The sequence below is a fragment of the Rhipicephalus microplus genome, chromosome 5 (assembly GCF_043290135.1).
Source record: "Rhipicephalus microplus isolate Deutch F79 chromosome 5, USDA_Rmic, whole genome shotgun sequence".
Lineage (NCBI taxonomy): Eukaryota > Metazoa > Arthropoda > Arachnida > Ixodida > Ixodidae > Rhipicephalus > Rhipicephalus microplus.
This window is the reverse complement of record NC_134704.1, coordinates 205,578,043-205,594,042: the sequence shown is the minus strand read 5'-3', so window position 1 is coordinate 205,594,042 and position 16,000 is coordinate 205,578,043. Positions and strand designations below refer to the sequence as shown.

General features: G+C 40.3%; 1 long non-coding RNA gene across 1 annotated transcript; it reads right to left on the bottom strand.

Annotated features, from left to right (window-relative positions):
* Window positions 1–1,003: 1,003 nt before the first annotated feature.
* Window positions 1,004–12,529, bottom strand: LOC142818101 (uncharacterized). The gene is made up of 3 exons (XR_012895570.1): window positions 12,196–12,529; window positions 9,208–9,317; window positions 1,004–5,681 (listed from the first exon to the last, which is right to left on the bottom strand). It is a non-coding gene; the product is annotated as an uncharacterized LOC142818101 (long non-coding RNA).
* Between the last annotated feature and the right edge of the window lie 3,471 nt (window positions 12,530–16,000).

Below are 16,000 nucleotides of genomic sequence, written 5' to 3'. Positions count from 1 at the left end.
CCGACACAAAAGCAACGTTGCCTTTCGTGAATTGGTTTAAGGGTTCTGCTATTTTGGAAAAGTTCGGAACAAAGCGACGATAGTACGTTCAAAGGCCTCGAAAACGGCGTGCGTAGTCGTTGTTCATTGGAGTTGGAAAGGAAGCGACAGCCAGTGTTATCTCGTGGTCTGGGCAACTTCCGTCACTGTTGACGACATGGCCGAGAACCTTGAGCTCCTCGTAGCGAAAGGGGCATTTTTCGGGCTTGAGCGACAGGCCAGCTGTTAGTAGCGCCTCAAGTACTGCACGAAGTCGCTGAAGGTGCTGCTAGAAAATCAATGAAAAAACGACGACGTCATCTATATAGACAAGACACGATTGCCACTTGAGACTGGACAAAACTGTGTCCATTATTCGTTGAAAAGTTGTGGGAGCAGAGCACAGTTCAAAAGGAAGCACCTTGAATTCGAAGAGCCCGTCAGGAGTAATAAAGGCTGTCTTTTACCGGTCGCGCTCATCGACCTCGATTTGACAGTAACCCCTCCCTACTGAAACGTTCCGTAAGATGCGGAGACCTCACATACGGAATTATTGGAATATGGAAGACGTATGATGCGGACTCCGCATAAGACGTATGATGCGGACTCCGCATCTTATGGAAAGACGTATCATGCGGAAATTACTGAAATGTGTGCATGTTACGTCTGAATCTAGTGCAAAGCAATATAATGTGTAAATTGAATAGACGTCCACATCTTGAGTACATGCAATACTGTGTACAAATCACAATATTTCTTAAATGTGCGTGATGAGGGATTGAATCATCGGCATCTTACTAATTGTCGTGATGCGGAAGCAAAATTACCTTTTAAATAAAATACATTACAAAACTACTAAACATGCTAGCGATCATAAATGGTGGTTACATTGCAACACATTAATGCAGTGTTCTATGCAAGACTTAAAGAAATTATAAAGTTATTATTATCAATAGAGAAGCATTAATATACACATCAGCCCTGCTACAATCAATATGTTTTTTTTATTTGTCTGTATGCTCCAGCTGTGAATAGTGACATTGCAGTGTTGATCGTACACAAATGAGGCGACTGCACTGCAATTTCACGAGCTCCACCTAAGCCACAGGATGGTGGCACAATGTAACAGCAATTTTAGAACGAAATGCTTAAACATAAATAATAATCATAGCACTGTGAAAGTGTGGCGCTGTGTTTATCTCATGAATGCCTTGTGGAGATCGGCGAAATGCTGCTTGAGGCTCCGGCACCACTGCAAATTTCGAAGGTCACTGCGATAGAACTCATGTGTCCTTCATAGGCACCTGGAAATGAAAATAATTGGCACAAATAATGTCAGAGACGCATGTTAGCACAATAGTTTACATGCACAAGAAATATAACACACAGAATGAAACTGAAAACTTAAGGCACACAATCCTTCATGTTATGCATATGTGAATAATAGAAGGAATGAGTGTATAAATTAGTTCTGCCACATCAAAAAAACAGCATGCTTATCACAGTGAAAATAGCTAGGTTGTCACGATTTTCAATGGTAGAGATAATCGATTAATATGTCCTTATGAAATTATGATTTAAACGCTTCCTGCACAGTAAAACTTTAGGAACTGCAAGTGAAAGCTCTCAATGTTCATTTAATAGTGTGTGCATGTACATCTGCTGCCTTTATACTATACAGTTTGTGCACAAAATTGGCATCTTGAACAATTTTGAGAGTTAAACCTATGCAACTTATGAAGGTTAAAATCACCATGAAAGCAAGCAGGACCAGGCAGGTGCCATTAAAAATCTGTGCAAGCCAGATAACTATAATCGAACTGCACACATATAGGGGAGCAAGAGTAACAGAAGTTCGGCTGCTGACCCGCATGCCGCGGTATCAAACCCCGGCTCCATTTCCGATGGAGGCAGAAATGCTGTAGGCACGTGTGCTCAAATTTGGGTGTACGTTAAAGAACCCCAAGTGGTCAAAGTTTCCAGTGCCCTCCACTACGGCATCTCTCTTAATCATATAGTGGTTTTCGAACGTGAAACCCCACATATAAATCAAGAATAACAGAAATAAACTGCCAACAGAAAAGTTGGGTGCATGTGCTATCTGTAAGTGCTTACACCTTACTCATCAGCATGCTCATTCCATTTTAAATACCGATATTGAAAATAACTGCTCTATTAGGAATGTAAAAGGTAAGGTAGAACTGAACGACTCTACAAAAAGTGACCCTAGTATGACATCACGTTTTCTTATAACAAAATTGACTAAGAATCTCAAATATCATTATGCAAGGAAAAAATCTTCAAAAGAACAATCAAGTTTGAAGTCATAATTATTTATATGGCTACTATGACTATAACCAAGAAATCGACCTCAACATGGCTAATGTTAGTTTTTAAGGCCTATGTTCACTAGACAATGAACTATACCACAAAAAGCACAGCATTCAGGCAAAGCACCACACAAAAAAAGAAAGCAGTCCTTTTTGTTATTACCTACAATGCCTTTAAAATGGTATTTTTACCTGTACTTTCCGCTTTTTATCTAAATAACTGGTGTGAAACAAGTTAGCTGAAAATGCACTGTGCCTCCAAAACCTGTTGGTTGAATCTGAATTTTTAAAAAATGGTGAAGCTTGCACTAAATTAGGCTCCACAAGCCTTCAAACAGTGAGACTACATGACTCTTAGGACTACTTTAGTTACTTGTGTTTTGTTTCTGGGCCTAAGCATAAAGACAAGGGCTTAACTGAATTGCTGCTAACAAACAAATGCTTTCGAAATTGCCCGAGTGTCAAAGGATGCTCAGCCATTTGTTCTTTTTTGCACTGGGCTATTCTACACCAAACATACAAACCATACTGCCTGGCGACCATCACAGATGTATAGTTTAAAAAATGATGGTAATTTACTGTTCTGAAAATAGTTATTTGCAGAAATGTTTTGAAGAGAAAAGAGTAGTGGTCACGTGGGTACCTTCAGAATTTCGCAGAATGTCGTGCGGGTGTTATTTGTGAGAAAAATTTCAAAGTACCGCTTTTTCTTGCCATATCAAATTTGATCTACATATTAGGTAAAGATGCTTCTTAAAGTATTTGAAGTCAAGTAACATTAGTGCAATTTTTCTGCTACATAGGCTTTGAAGAATTCAGCCAAACTGTTTATCGTTTGCATTTCTTGTATGGCAATACCGCATTTTGTATGAATATTTCAGCCACAAATACTCACTGCACAGAAGTTATATTTTACGAAAAAAATAATGTTAGGTCCAGATTACAAATATTACTATATAATCATTTTTGTCCACATTGAGATGCAATTTGAGCTGTGTGTTTGTCTAATTGAAAATTACTTTTATATGTAAGTTGAAAGCAAATTAACAGTTCTTGTTACATCGCAAGTGTTATCATTATAATTTTTGTTTAAATGAGGAAAATGATTTTTCAAGTCTCCTATTGAGGGCCATGGGGAAGTTCGGAACGGAAGCTGTCGTACATCAAATGCAGAAAACAGCCATCATAAGAAAACTTCAAAAATTCATTTCTAATTTAAGACAAAGTGTAATCATAAAACTTGCCATATAAAGAGAACTGCTTCCTTGCTTTTGATGTGGCGAAAAAATTGCACTAATATTACTGCGCTTCATGCACTACACACAATCACCTTTACTTAATACCAAGACCAAATTTGGTGTAGAAGAGGCAGTATTTTTGAAACACTTTACTTTTTACAAACAACACCCAGACGACATCCTGGGAAGTCCAGAAGGCAGAAACGTGGCCTAATATTTTGTTCTCTGCGATATACTTTACCATTTTGCTGTTTTCAGAAAAATACAGTAAACGAGCACAATATTTTTTTTCAAAACACATTTAGGACGGTTGGCAAAATGGCTGGGATGTTTGATGCGTAATTGCCTCACTGCCAGCATTTATTCTTCCGAAGCTCAAGCTATCACCTCTCTGTTACTGCCTCCCTCACATACAATGCCTGCATAGGAAAGAAAAAGAAAGGCAGGTCCGACAAAGTTCACGAGGCAAGATATTTTCATGTTGGATAAATTCATTACCATAAACAGCAGCAAAATAACATTCATTTTGAATAGTCCAAGACACAAGCTATATATACCAGCATACTAAGAGCCAAGCACAAACTTTTCAAGTGAACATGTGTGATGGTAGACAGGAAGCACTTATTGCAAGACTGATCAGTCTGTAATTAACTAAATGAAGTACAATGCACTGTTCAATCCAACACCACATAGGCATCTTTGCTATAGCAAAGCCATGTGTCATTGATTCATGCACTAGATGGGACAATGCAAATGTAACAAAAAAAGGTGAAAAAAGAAAACAAGGGAAAAAAAGAAGAAAAGGGGGGATGCAAAGTAGGAGCAGTGTAGCACTACTTTTACTTTGCATTCCCCTTTTCTTTCTTCTTTTTTCTTCTTTTCTATCATTTATCTTTTTTTGCTTTCCTTGCCCCCAACCTCCGACAGGAGAACACTTTGTATCAGCGCAACCTAACTTGAAAAGAAGCAAGGGCTGCACTCTTCTGCGTTATAGGTTTTTTTTTTTCAGACAAACATTTCCAACAGGCGCACACGCCTATACCAAAAGATGATGTCATTACTGACCCCATTTAAACTAACACGCCAAGGATGACAAGGTGACTTCTAAAAAATAGGTCCTCCTATCGCGACATCGGCCAGCCTGTCTGAAGCACTTCTACTGTTCACCCTGATTACCCCACTAGATGTTTCCATCTGTCGACTCACATCTTCATTTTGGATAACACTAAGACGAGCTTACATTGATGAATACGCATGAAAGTTTAGTGATGTATCATGTATCAGATTAAGCAACTCTGTTAAAAATTATTGATAGCTTGCTTTCAGGCTTTTTATACTGTAGCCTGAAACTTCGTAATGTCTTCTATGCACATGAACCAGATTGACAACGTAATGCACAACATGCTTAAGAATACTGCGAGGAACAAGATAACGACAAAACGACCAGCCACCCAAAATTTTCGCTGTACATGTTTATAAAATGTTCATGTACCCCAAACGAGGTGCTTATGATACAAGCCGAAAAAACCTACAAGTAGGGCCTTGGAGTCTTCTGGAAGTAGACGTGTTACATTTTTTCTGTAGAGGGCTTTAGACCCATAAGTGAGGAACAGAACTAATGTATATTGAAGAATGTTGGCAGCTATCACTTATAGAAAAACCTAATGCAGCTAATCTTCCCCGACACATACGTACATTTAGAGAGGTGACGTACCTTCTGTGATTGTGGCAGTAACTCCAACAGGACCAGTGCGAAAGTTGGCAATACTTGGCTAGACAAACGTCCAAACATGCCTGCCCGACTCCCTCTAGCCATCCTGGCTGAATCTGACACATTATTTCTTAACTGCTGGCTGGACAAAAACAAAACCACTGAAGCACTCACAATACACAGCGTGAAGTTTCTTTAGAGTGGTCAACTTCGTCTTCTGCGATGAAAGAGCAGCACAGTGTACTGATAAGGCACTGCTTGCAATGGTTTTCAATGCCACACAGTGGCCTTGCTGTTCCTGTCGAAGAGAGCTTCGGGAGCTTGGAGGGTGCTTGCTCTTTTCTGGGGGCTGCAGCCGTTCCTCGTTTTCTGCTCAAGGTCAACCTGCATAAAGTTGTAGACGAGGCTTTAAGAGTTGTATATAATGATATACAAATTTTCGCTGAACACACATTTCCTCGTGGCACACTGAGGAATTTCTTATAAAACTTGAGGCCTCGCATATGCAAACATTGACAATCGATCCGAAGATGCACTCGACTCTAAAGAAGCAAGTTTGTTATGTAGTGTATATAAAGAAAGGTCATTCAGCACAACCCCAACTACAGTTGCACACGAAAACGACATTTTACGCGATCCTGTTTATTTACATGGTCCATTTTATTTTATTTACACGGTCCATTTTACACGGTCCTGTTTTACACGATCTGGTCTGCATGAACTCTTGAACCGGGCACCATATAGGTTGAAAGACACACACAGACTTTGAGACAAACCTAGTTTCCCGTGGAGCATCCTCTTGCACTATAACAACACATCTCAATCTAGTTAGTTGGTCAGAACGAGGTGAAAACAGCTCGCACTTGAAAAGCACGGGCAGAAGGAAACGCCTGCACCCTGTGCTTTCTGTACATTCTGGTTGAGGGTGCAGGTTTCACCTTATCCTTAAGCAATTTCGCATTTATAACATTGTTTGCTGCATAATCTTTGTGGCGTTAAAGTGTGTGATACCGTCATGTGTATCCCATGTTATTTATAAAAATAGAATACAAGATAGCTTGATTCAAAAATAACAAAGTGCATCCAGCGCCATGTCCTGTAGCCATTCTTTAGGCAAGTGGCAGAATGATTTATTCTTCAAAACATATCTTACTTGTAACGACTACAAGAGCTAACTCGTACACTGGCACATTCTGTTTGCCTCTTCAGATTATAAGGTACCTTTTTTACACCAGAAAATCTTCAAGAAGAATAGAAGTGTTGTAATTGTGAAGGAAGAAAAGTAGAAGGAAAAAAAGATATTGATTGATTTGTGGGGTTTAACGTCCCAAAACCACCATATGATTATGAGAGACGCCGTAGCGGAGGGCTCCGGAAATTTTGACCACCTGGGGTTCTTTAACGTGCACCCAAATCTGAGTACATGGGGTTACAACATTTCCGCCTCCATCGGAAATGCAGGCGCCACAGCCGGGATTCGAATCCGCGACCTGCGGGTTAGCAGCCGAGTACCTTAGCCACTGGACCACCGTGGCGGGGCAGGAAAAAAAAGATAACCTGCCCTGTACAGGGACCGAGCCTGCGAACTTCGAATAACATGTCCGATGCTCTATCAACTGAGCTACCATGGCGGCTATCCCTCTTCCATTTTGTACGGTATATATGTGCATTTATACATGGAAGAGTCAGTCAGCGCTGCCTGTTACCATTATGGCGAGTGTGGGACACCTTTTTTTGCCTACTGGCAATACCATTACGATTGAAATTACGTTACGATTACTTCCAATATCCCTATACTTCTTTGGCAGCATTATGCATCTGTCCGTTCTCAGAAAATCTGCTAGTCACAGGAGGAGGCAATAGTTCGCCCTCCCACCTAAATGCATGTATTTGAACACATGCACAACTGATCAAAAAAAAACAACTCACACACCGCTAAGATTACTGAGATTCACTGTTTCAGATTCATGAGTAAAGGAAAGAACTATAAATTTAAGAATTTGTTGTCTTTCTTGAACACACTATAATGAGAACTAGCAGAAAATGATGCCAAACAAACTATAGGGGAAGTTATCAAAAGTAACTTTAACAAAATTGTTAAAAGAAAAGTGAACAAAAACGTAACTTGGCAACGTTTTTTGACAATTGAATTGCCATTACTTTTTATAACATCCCTTTATTTTACTGGGTAATGTTGTCGGGTAATTCTCATTATTAGAGTGGTGAGTAGGCTGACAAAGGAAGTATATGGCATCGATACTTCTTTTGAACACCTAAAAGTTTGAGGAACTTAAAAAAGTGGAGGCTACTTTGAGTAGACCAGAATATTTAGTTGGAGCGAAAAAAAAACGTACACACATTTTTACCAGGCTTTTTAACCTATTTTGAGACATAAAAGTGTATGCTGCCAGTAATGTTATGTACCATTACTTTTGTCACACTATGCACTGTAGCAGGTGTAGTTAGAGTGGTGATAGTGAAGGATTAATCAAGCACGCCACCAACTGCGTTCACATCAATGGTCGCGTATTTTAAAAATAAACCTGCTGTATAGTAAAAAAAATTTTAAAGCATTTATGATTTTATCCAAATCAAGTTAAACCGAATGGGTAAGCAAACCATTTGCATAAAATCAAAAGGCATAAAGTGATTCATGTATTATAACTATGTGAACAATTCCAGCAATGCAGGGCAAAGTGACAACAGTTCTATTAAAAACCCCTCTCATTATAACATGCATGAAAAGCACCACACCAGAATATTTTATAGTGCATGTAATATCGAGACTACTAGACTGTCTATTGACCTTTTAGAAGAAGGGTATCTCCTTCACATTCAAGAGGCAACCACTTAGCCTTTTCCTGAGCTTTTCTGTGAATATTTACTGAATTTCAGATATCATTAGGATTGATTTAGAGTAAACAGATTTCGCTTACGCATCGAAACCTAGTTCTGTATGTAACTGCAATTACGGGTGCCAAACCATCTCCAATTAATTTTTAACATTTAACCTATTTTTTAACTGCAGCAGCACAACTAGCTATGGGTGCCCAAAAAGTAGCTAGAAACAATACCTTTACCTCTTTGAGCCTTTTGGAAGTGTTCAGCTTCTCAGTGCTCACCTTACAACATTTTTTTTAAATACGTGTTTGTATGCCCACTGCTCTTGCTCCTTGTACAGTGAGGAGGAGCACATGGCAAGACGAGACAAGAAAGAAGCATATCAAAAAAAAGCGAAATAAGCGAGGACCTCTTTTGTATCGTACGATGAGTGTAACATTACTATTGCGACAACATATAGACAAATTATCACGGCTATGTATCCATTGTAGAGTCATACACAGCTGCAACACCACGACTAAATTTCAACCTTGTGTTGGTTTAGGATCCCTTTATAGTGGCAAGCTAATGATATCTGCATTTGTTTGGCACATACTAAGATGCAGTGAAATGTGATATGGTAATCTCATTTAGAATGCACGTCATGTGGCTTCATTGTATATGTGGCCACAAGTAACTCTGGTTGCAAAGCAATATAGCAGAGCCTAAACAGACGTCACCGACCACTCCAATCTGAACTTGCCTTTGCTACTTGCCCATTATCATCCCAGCAAAAAATGAATAATTGAATCTGCTACAGATAAGTGCTAGCTTATGCTGAGGACCAAGTATGAAGGGTGTTTTGTCATTATTGAGATCAGTTATTTGTTCAAGAACACTTGCTGTCAAACACAAATACATTGCTGTCGAAGCATCAAGACTCAAATATAAAGCAAAAAGAATTGTCTCTTTAAAAATTACAGGCCACAAGGCAAGATAAATATTTGATATACTTGGGATGTAAGGCACGCACAAGAGGTGCTGCCATATTATACTTTTCCTTGTGTTGAAACCTGCTTGCTTTACTCACCCAACACATCTGTAAAGATGCCGTGAAAACACCAAGGAGCTGATGCAGCAAGGTTGAACACATGTCCAAGGATTCCAACATTCCTAAGCAGCCCTACAGCCTCCACAATCCTGCAACCATTTGTAAGATAAATATAGTTCTACCCAAAGTTTTTGGTTTACAGACACACATGCAAGACACATAACTACTCTATAGGAAGTTTGCATGATAATGCGCTGGGTAGCAAAACGGATGCCAATATCAAGTATCCCGGCCTGCCGCTTCTTTCTTTCCGTTCTTAATTAATCAATTCATGGTTATTAAATGTTCCCCCAATGTGAAGTGTACTGGCAGTCCAGTGAAGAATTGCAATGTATTTAGAACACAGTCCAATTCATGGCAAGTAAGCATGCAATAGCGTTTTGTCAGCTCTTCGAGAAAAGAGCATAAAGTTTAGCTAAAACCCATGTTTTTTATAAACACCATTCAATTTGATATAAAAGTTGTGAGCAATATGTAAAGGAACACGGATTCACGTTTAATCAATGATTTCTTATAATGTACTGATATGAATGCAACTAACTGAATATGAAACGATAAATTTTGCTCGAGAATTTAGAGTTATGAACACTATCGCACTTGCCTGCTGCATCTTGTCCAAAACAGCGGCAAGATAGGCTAGTTTGTGTAGGTGAGTAGTAATGAGCAGTGCAAAGTAACAACAAGAAACACCAGTAACAACAGTATGGGGCAAGCACAGACTGCCAACTGCATAATTTATTACACAAAAGTTTGCCTGAATATCAGTCAGACAACTTGTGCAAATGAAGGTCCAGTTGGGCATGAACAAGTTACGAAATCAACAATGCCTGCTTTCACTAAGAGGACCCTCATTCACATAAAGTAGGCAGCGATAGGCCCCTACCGAGGTACGTCACAGCATGATGTCACTGGCACATCTAAAAGGTGTGGCTGGAAAAACACTCCCGCTGGTGGCTCAGACCGGTACAGTCGTGCGGTGTTTGGGGCAAGTTTTAATTTTTCAAAGCTTACACTTCACGTTACAATGTCGACATTAGCTGTAGTATGTGTCAGCAAACATCCAGCTGTGTGGTAAAATATTTGCCACGCTGTCTGTTTATCTTGAAGAAGTGAACACACGTGGTGGCCTGTGCGAGCAACAGCGGCATAGTCTTCAAAAATGTGCACTGTTGATTGCGGCATGTAGTGTGAATTGAAAGGTATTGAGAATATCGGTTCAACTGGGAATACTGAGTGTGGTGTGTGCAGTGTCAATAACAATGTGTCTTGTTTGCGAAGACTAGCACTCATGGCAGCGACCGGTCGATGAAAAATCTTGATTCGACATTTTAGTCAAGGTAAATATGCACTTGACGTGACCATCTGCGAGTGGGTACATCTCGGTGCTTGCGCTGTGTGCAGAAAAAAATTGCAAGGTCACCGGGCTGGAAGATACCATTTGCTGAAGCTGCATGTATGAATCGCCCCGACGAGTACGCAAGCTCAATAAAGGTATAACTCGTTTTATCGAAGGCCTCATAATTCTTCATGCAATAAGCAGAGATTCTTGTTTCACATATACTCAGTACCTTTACCGCTCGATATTCATGAAGTGACAATGCAAACAACATGTTTGTGTGTTAGGTCCTAAGGGAGCAATGTAAATATGCAAATAAGTTGTAGGTGTCAGATGCAGCGATGTAACTGCACAAAAGATTACGTATATATTAGGCTACAGGTTTAGAATCGCATACATCTCAGTGGTCTATCAGGAACGTCACAAACAACTTTCTTGCCAACCAGCCCTTGCACAGAGGGAGGGAATGGCTGGCACGGTGCTCGAAGTGACGTCACACTATTTGCAAACATAGAGAGGCTTCTTACTTAGGCAACATTTTGCACAATATATTTTTTACATGGAAGACTGTACTCATCCACATTGATCATACTGATGTCTTTTGTTGTTACTTTGTGCTGTGAGTTACTAGGCATTTAGTCACGATGATCTTTAAAAGCTAATTTCAGTGTTCTCTCTCATATTGCTGACAACTGTGTTGTTGCATAAATTGGGCAAAAAAGCAACACAGAAAGGCTGTCACAATATATACACCAACATGGGTATTCTCCTGCAAACAAAAGTCGGCACTGGTCCTGTCATTACCGGTCTTCCTTCTCTCTTTGCCTTGTTTGTGCTGAAACAGCCAAACACCTGATGAGTTAGATGAGAAATATTAACGCATCAAAACTATAAGTGCTTGCATCAGCAACTACACAACAGCTTGATAACCGCACCCCTGCCACACAGCAGCGAAACATATTTTGAACATGCTGGCAGTGTATTAATTTATAAAAAGCAACTCTGGCAGATTACAAAATCTCACATTGTGCATGCAAGTTTTCTTCAAAGTCAGGCGTACAATGTAGGTGCTGGCCGGTACATTATTAGTTACAAGCAAAGGCGTCTTGCAGGTACACATGCAGATTGCACGAACACCTCTCTCTCTCTGCACTAGGCACACACATTATATCTTTCAACAAGCACACGCCACTGTTTAGGGGCATAATAACGCTCTACCGTGAACGTATGCTAATCAACCCACTTAGGCGGTTGGCTAGGTGAATCGAGCCAAGTTACAAATTGTATCGCCCGCGAACGTAAACAAAATGCTGCTTTGCATCAAATGGCACTGCAGGCTTCGTTTAATCAACAACGTAGCAAGCGCCATGTGCATCTTCCTCACTACATTGCACATATGAAAAAATCGATCACCATACACATGCATGTTGCCGCAGTTGTCTCGAATTAGCTCCAGTAAGGCCGCGCCGATGCGCCATGGCTCTGCTGGCGTTAGCGTTGTCAAAGCGAATCGGCAACCGCACTCGCAAAGGCGCGTAACGTTGCCGTTTCACGACGCCTCGTTCGAGTGCAGCAACACACACTTGCACTGAGTGGCATACTTGGTCTACATAAAAAAGTGTCCCCCTTACCTTTAGTTTCTTTCACACTGTCCTGAGGAAAGCGACCACAGGCGTCAGCCGTCACCTCGGAGTCCTTCGAGCACCCGTCCAAACCGCCGATTCCTTGGACGACTCGCACTTGATCCGCACTCGGACAACCGCGGGAATAGGGCGCAATCTTAGCACATCACACGAACGAGGATTGGCGCTTCCTTGCGTAAGTTTAACATTTCGTGCTCTCGTAGGTAGCAGCGCGAACACATGAGACACGCACCGAAACGGCATGCCCACGAAAACAAAGAAGACAAACAACATGTGGCTTTAGCTGTGAATGGATTTGACTTGGATATCTGTGTGAGGAAAATAAAAAAAAAACATCTGTCGCTGCTATAAACTGAAGAAAAACGTATGTTATCTGGCAAAATAACTTTAAAAGTGATAAACGGTTATTCAAAAAACAAGTTACAACTTATGAATACTTTCGCAGGTCTTTGTTTTGTTTTTGTTCTAGCAGACGACAGCCTCCTACTGCTTCTACGACAGACGTAGTGCGGTTTCACGTTCGGTGCGTGTCGCCGACGCAAAGCTCTACAGTAGTGATATCAGAGTTATCAATTCTCAATGAATCATAGGATGGCTACAAAGCAGTAACATTTTGACATAGTGCAGTACGCAATCTTTCAAGGTATGACATTTCTTTGCTCTGAAGCAAATCGAAGCAAGCCGACCGGCGCAATCAGCTGATGTCGCCGCTACGCGAGGCATGGTCGTGCGCAATAGCGTCGCGCCCCGCGCTCGATTTGTCATCAAGCGATAGAGCTACTAAGTGGAATACAGCTAGATGCAGGGATTAATGGCGTATCACTCTAATTCCCTGTGGTGGCCGACTCCATCGCAAGAGAGCCCCGGGAAACAACCTTCAACTGCTCAAGCTTTGGTGTGTGTGTAAAAATACTTGTTTTCATCCGCGGCGGGGCAGCAATCTATAGTTGAAAGACATGCGAAAAGCATGTGACGTATATACAATCCCAAAACATATGCACACAACAATAGATACGATCGCATATCGTACAGAAATATGCCAGCACATAGCGTTTAAAAAGCAAATTTATATACGTAACTTAAACTTATGTGCTACCTTCTGCGCGAATAGCTTAGCAAGCTAACGCACTCAGTTCACGTACGCGAGCACAACTAAGTGGCGCAGGTTCGAGTCCCGCCAAGTTAATTTTTTTTTGTTTTTTTTCAACGTTTTTATTGTACTGCTATCTCTTCTAATGCCTTAGGTTCTAAAACAAAATAAAAGCAATATTGTGTTCAAGTACGTATGTGGGACTGTGTTTTTTGCGCAACAGTTGTTAGTATTTTTATTTTCATTAAGAATTTTTTTATTTATTTTATAATATAACAAAACTAAGGACTAAGGGGAACAATTGTGAAGGGACTCGATTGTGAAGGGACTCGAGAAGTGAGAAAACTCAAACCAAAAAATTTATTTGAGAAAAAACTGAGCATTTCACAGCCGGACCAGTTTCTTCAAGGGTAGGCCCTAGGTATTCGCGAGACTTGCTATATGACTCATCTCAAGCTGTCGCAGTTGAGGGAAGGCAATATCACTGAGAAGCAGTTCCAAAATATATTTCGGTTGATGTTTTTTGATTCCTCCAAAATAAGGGCTGCACAATTGTGATCGAGCCAAACCGAGAATTGCGGGCACGAAGTCATCAGACAGAAAATGAATAATGTTGATTGTTTGAAAAATTGCCCTTAATAAAAGGAAGAGTTATGGAGTGCTACGTAGCTTAACTCGCAGTAGGAATTTTATATATACATATAGATAGTTTAAAATGGACAATGTTGCACACACAGACATTGGTTAAATTTCTTTGCAGAACAGTTGAAGCATCTATGTAGAACTGAAGCATCATGAGAAGCTCATGCGTCCTCACTTTATTGCGCTTTACATAGCTTGTATGCGTCCATGCAGCCATGATATGATATATTTTAAAGCATTTGTTTAACCTATAATCTTCTTATTTATTAAAGCTGGCCCATAAGTTGTGTCTTATGTAGCACTACAATTGAAGCGTAATGTGCATGGTGGTCTGAAACTATGCTTTTGAAAATCTCAAAACGACCCATCTCTATACACGACCATCCGTGCATCAGTGATAAGCACCATTATGTGTTTGTACATATCAGTTGTGCTCTCATACTTAATTATTTTTCCGACCACTCCCTCTGCCCCTACCTCGTTTCTGTCGTGAAGCTGTGGCAAGTTTTGTATAGCTGTATTTATATTGTAGGAGCACATACTATCAATAAACTTATTTTTAGGCTACATGCAATTAGTTTTCATAGATTTTCATTTCTTTTGTCAGTGCTCAGGAGAGCTAAGCTCATGGTCGATATTTTAAAATGACATTTCTCTTTGCCAATGTTAATGAGAACAGTTTCATTAATATTGACAAGCTCATTCACATTGAATTTAGTTCTCATTATTATTGTTTTTACCAAAAAACGAGCCCTTGAAGTTATGCTTTTTTTGCTTGATTTGTTTTCATGTGACAGCATGCAAGCAAAATGACAGTTATTGTCATTCCTTGTGAATGACACATTTTTCGTGTGACAGACTTTAGCACCTGGTCATCTGCAGAAGTTGTATTCATTCTGGAAAAGGGCGAACAGCGGTGACTGACAACACAGACTAGCCTGCGTTATTCTTTTGTACTATATATGTCACTGTGCATTCATTTATAACTTTATAGAGCTCGGATTTCCTGCTTAAAATGTGACAACAACTGTAGAGTTTCCACATTTTTGCAACAATCCACATGCCTTTCATACACTATTGCACATTTTCGTAAGCACCTTACAAAATCTGTACATTTCCGTAAGACCTTACATTCTGCATTTTCCTTATGAAAGCTTCTGTACACTCCATACACTTTCCTTATCCTTCCATATCTTCCATCATGAACTCTCCGTATGCTCCATAAGTTTCCTTAGCTTTCCTTATCTTTCCGTATACTCCATAAAAAGCTTTCCGTATACGCCATACAATTTCCTTATCCTTCCTTTTACTCCATAAAAAGCTTTCCGTAAATGCTATACAACTTCCGTATATTTCCATAAAACTCCATATTTTTTCCGTATGTAGCATAAGGAAATGTTACGGAGTCCATATATTTTCCGTAATATTTCATACGGAACGTTTCAGTAGGGCTGCGTAGATCCATGCTTGAAAAATATCGCGTGTTTCTAAGACGGTCGAGTGAGTCGCGATGCGAAGAAGCGGATAAACGTCTTTCTTGTCACGGTGTTCAGTTTGCGACAATCAACACAGAAACTCAATGTGCCGTCTTACTTTTTCACCAACACAACCGGTGATGCCCTTGGGCTTGTAGATGGCTGAATGATGTTGTCAATAACCATTTGATGCACTTGGTCGTGGATGGCGTCTTGTTCTCTGCGGGAAACTCGCTAAGCATGTCGGAGACAGTTTGTCGTCCTGAGGACCAGAAAAGAGTTGCGTGAGTGAGAATCTGGCTTTCGAGTCTCCAATTTCTTCGAAGTAAGCGATGACACACTGCTTCATGAAGGTATTTATGACTGAAATTTGTTAGTAAAATTTTCGCATGCTCTTGGGTAAATTCTATGAGACCAAGGGCGACTCATACTTGACGAGACAAGAGCACAGACACAATGCCTTCCACAACTCCGACAGTGGTTTGGTTGATTTCGCTCAGCACGTTAACCAGAACACTAGAACGGGGTGGTACTGTTACTGAATCGTAGGATACACGCAACGCCATCCTACGCGATTCACAATCCT